Raw genomic sequence first — 3,882 nt, 5'->3', positions numbered from 1 at the left:
AATTGAATTTTGCTAGGAGAGGATATGGCTAAATGAGTTTGGAGAGAAGGTTAAACATTCTTCTTTTATTATCCTACCCTGTACTATTACAGGGTCCTTTTGCTTGGCTAGAACAAAACCAATTCTGATGCTAAAATAATTAGAAGGCTAGTATATTTTGTGTTTCAATATGAATAGTTCATGACACACGTCTCTGTGGAAACCTTTTGTACACGTTAGATACTGTCTGTCAGCCATGTTTTTCTCTAATTTTCTGTGCTATTTTTAATATCATTTTAACCTTTTTATGTACACTCAGTCTGTGCCCCTGCCAAAATGGTATAATGCAGGTTACACAGCAATACCTAGAGCTGGGGTTGCCAAGAATCTTCTACAGCATAATGCTATTTCCAGTTGCTTATAGCTTTTCTGAACTTTAACAGTATGGGCATAAAATATCTCATGTTTCTCTCAAACTAGATCTTAATTTTGGATAGCTTAGCAAAAATGGTTGGATTTTGGTTTGGTGGGGTTTTTTGCTAAGACTAGAGTTAGATAAAAGAGGTTGGAAGCTATCAATATATTCATCAAATTATTTCTGTCTTAGAAACTGCACTGCTTTGGTGATTCACCATCAGCCTTTCATCCCTTCAAAACCACTAGGGCATCATTTTACAGACCATTATCAGGGCTTTAACCCTGAGCCACTTTTTATTCCCAGGTCTCAGTGCAGATCTAAGTTGTGTCTGTTCTTTCTGTGTAAGTTCTCCAAGAGTTCTTTCCCTTGCCACCCACACAGCTAGAAGGCTTGCCCTTCTCCCAGCATCTTGCACCTCAGCTAAAAAGTAAATTCTCTTTTTGGGCTGTGAAAATCTTGCTGTTCAGATGGTTTCTGCAAACACCAGTTGCTTGTTGCCTGTGTTCCTCTCTTTACATCCTCCCATTCACTGCTTTTCTCAGTTACATAGATTTTTGTATTGAAGGTCCTTGCTGCCCTAGCTTTCTATTCACTCTCAAGCTTTTCAGGCACACCACTGAGTCATCTGGTTATGCCTGTGCCTACTGGGATATTGGCATTTTGGATGGTTTTCTACGTGTTTTCTTGTGCTCCTCAGGATTGCTCTCATCAAGTCCTTCCTTTACCCCTCTGCAAGTCAGTTCTACACTTTCTTTCCCATGGCACAACCTCCTAAGCGCAAAGCAAAGCAAACACCATCTGTTCTGAACAAGGCCTATGGTAGAGCTGTGCAGAGGCTGCTGCAAATGATGCAGTCAAATATTCTCCCACCTCCTCTTGCTCCCAGTGATTTGATGATCTATGCCTGGAGGACGAAATGCTGAGCAATTTTGTCTGTGCATGTGAGGATTTTATCTGCATCATAAGTTGTTCTTGTTGATCTGAAACTTCAGGAATCAGTTCATTGGCTGAGTCAAAGTTCGTGACTACTCTGGATAGAACGAAAAACTTTAAAAATGGTTAATTTACTAGTTTCCTAAATAATTCAAGTTACTTTTATAAAATGAATTGTAGAGAGTGCACCCACACACTGGTGATGAGAGGTTCATCGCACTTCAGCTGCGACAACCTAGATTCAAATATATTCCCTGCTTGATTAGGAGCACTTTTAAAATTCTTCCTCACACATTTCTCTTGTTCCACATATATGCCCCAAACCCTAGACAACTGAATCATCCCATTTCTGACTTCATTCAGAGTTAATTCCATCAAAACAGCGCAACTTCAGGGTGAAAGACTGAGACAAAGAGATGCTTCTCCTTCAGTAAGTATAGTACATGAGCTAGGGAAAAAGCAAATCATTACTCCCAGTTAAGGGAAAGAGGAGACTTTACACTTACAGTAAGTATGGCTTTCAGAAAACCCTCAGAGATCTCAAAGTTTAATGTAAAATTATGATAATCCATGAAATTTAGAGAATGTCACATCTCAGATGGAACGACTTCACATTTTTTAAATAAATGAAGTCCGGTACTGAAAGTGCTATCTCTGCCAAATATGCCTGAAGTAATGCAAAATCTGACCTCTGGATAAAAAGGAGTAGTTTACGTCGATCTGTAGGATCTCTTGTTAGAATTGTGCCCTTACAGGGAAGGAGGGATTAGGAAAAATCCTGAAAAATCTGGTGAAACCCAGCTCCATTCTGATTTCCTTTCAGACATGACAATCCTAAAGCTCAAAAAAAATCTCCAGAAAATACTTTTGCATTAATAGGTGAACATCCAAAAGATTTCTCTTGTTGAGTTTTTTAAGTCACTAAAGCAAATATCTGTGGAGTCACCTGAAAGTTCTTAAGTCTCCTTTTATTCTACAGTTTTATTGCAAATTACACAAATTAATAGAGTATTACTGTAAGAATATTCATCATAAAATGTAAACAGAAAGTGGCCTCACTCAAATCTCCATTGACATAACAAAAATTTAACTGCACATCACCGCAACTCGATAAGAAACAAGAGGTTAAAATTTCCAGGAGAAGCATGCTTAATAGAAATGTCTTTTGCCAGATTACAAACTGTAACCTGACAAGAAGAAATGATAGAAACAAGAAAAAAGAAATATATGCATATGCATATATCTACGTATACATACACCTCTCCCCCAATGTTCAATTGCTTTGTTGAGAAAGATACTTTTTTGCCAAAATCATGTAGTGCCTTGATCTGTGCCCTATTACAAAAGATCACATCATCTCGTCATAGTGCCATTGTTAACGACAGCTATGGCTCACAATTCCAAGGCACGATGCTATTCCCCTTCCCTTTGTTGTGTTACCACATGATTCTTGGAAAATATAAAACATGATAACTGCCTCTTCTGATTCATAGTCTGAATCTCCTGTTTAGAGAAATTCCAGCACCATATAAGAAATGTGTGAATCATAGCAGTGCCAATGAGAAAACTACTTAACATTTTCTCCTACCTTTCACAGTTTACAAGAATAAGTTTTAGTTAACAAAATTAAGCATTGGTGATGAGAGAGGAAGTTGTAAAAATAAGAAGTTTTATATATAGATCACAAGTAAGGGGAAAACTCTACTGAAAATGCTCCATGTGAATATAAATTCGCCCTCCCCCCCAAAAAAAAATGCAAGAATCAAATCGCTGCAAGATACACTTGAAGCTTTTGCAAAATCACATTAGTATAATATTTTAAAAGTCAATGTGCTCGTTCAATTCAGCACAGTTAATAAATAGGAACTAGATAGCATAATACGAAAGATATATGTAGTCTTGAGGTAGAAGTGAAAAGGCTAAGTTTGTTTGTACAGCTCCTTTTAATTTAAAAAGCTCTGTGTTGTGCCAATCATCAAATCAGTGATATCACAGCAGTAACCATTAAAAAGCTTGTAACTGAGACACATCAAACGAGATTATCTAAAGCCAAGCAACTTCTGCAGACAAAAGTCTTACTCTTGTTGCAGTGACAAGTTAAATAACACTCAGATCAGAGACAAATAGAAAACATAAGATTTCCAGGTTGTTGGAAAAAATAAGGTCCTAAGTATGACAATGAGCAGTATTAGGAAACATTATAGGTGGCATTGTTAGAACAGTGGGGGAAACTGAAGGAAGCAGATGATTGATATATCAAGGTTATCAGAAACAAAGATGAGGATTTGATATAATGAATGACGTAGAGAGAAAAGCTAACCTGCAGAGCAACACAAATTATTAAATGAGAGAAATAAAGGTTGAAAGATATGAGAGCAGTCAAGCAAGATTTGGAGACAGATTAGAAAAAATAACACAGAAGAAAAAGAGCTCAAGAGAGAGAGGGGAAAAACAAGTTTTATTAAATATGAACAAAAAAGCAAACTCATTTCAACGGAAGTAGGAAACTGTTAGAGCAAGGCCAGCTGTGGTGCCATTCCCAGAAGAAACAT

Source organism: Cariama cristata, unplaced genomic scaffold (genome assembly GCF_000690535.1).
Source record: "Cariama cristata isolate BGI_N322 unplaced genomic scaffold, ASM69053v1 scaffold12699, whole genome shotgun sequence".
NCBI classification, from domain to species: Eukaryota; Metazoa; Chordata; class Aves; order Cariamiformes; family Cariamidae; genus Cariama; species Cariama cristata.
This window is presented reverse-complemented; position numbering follows the sequence as displayed.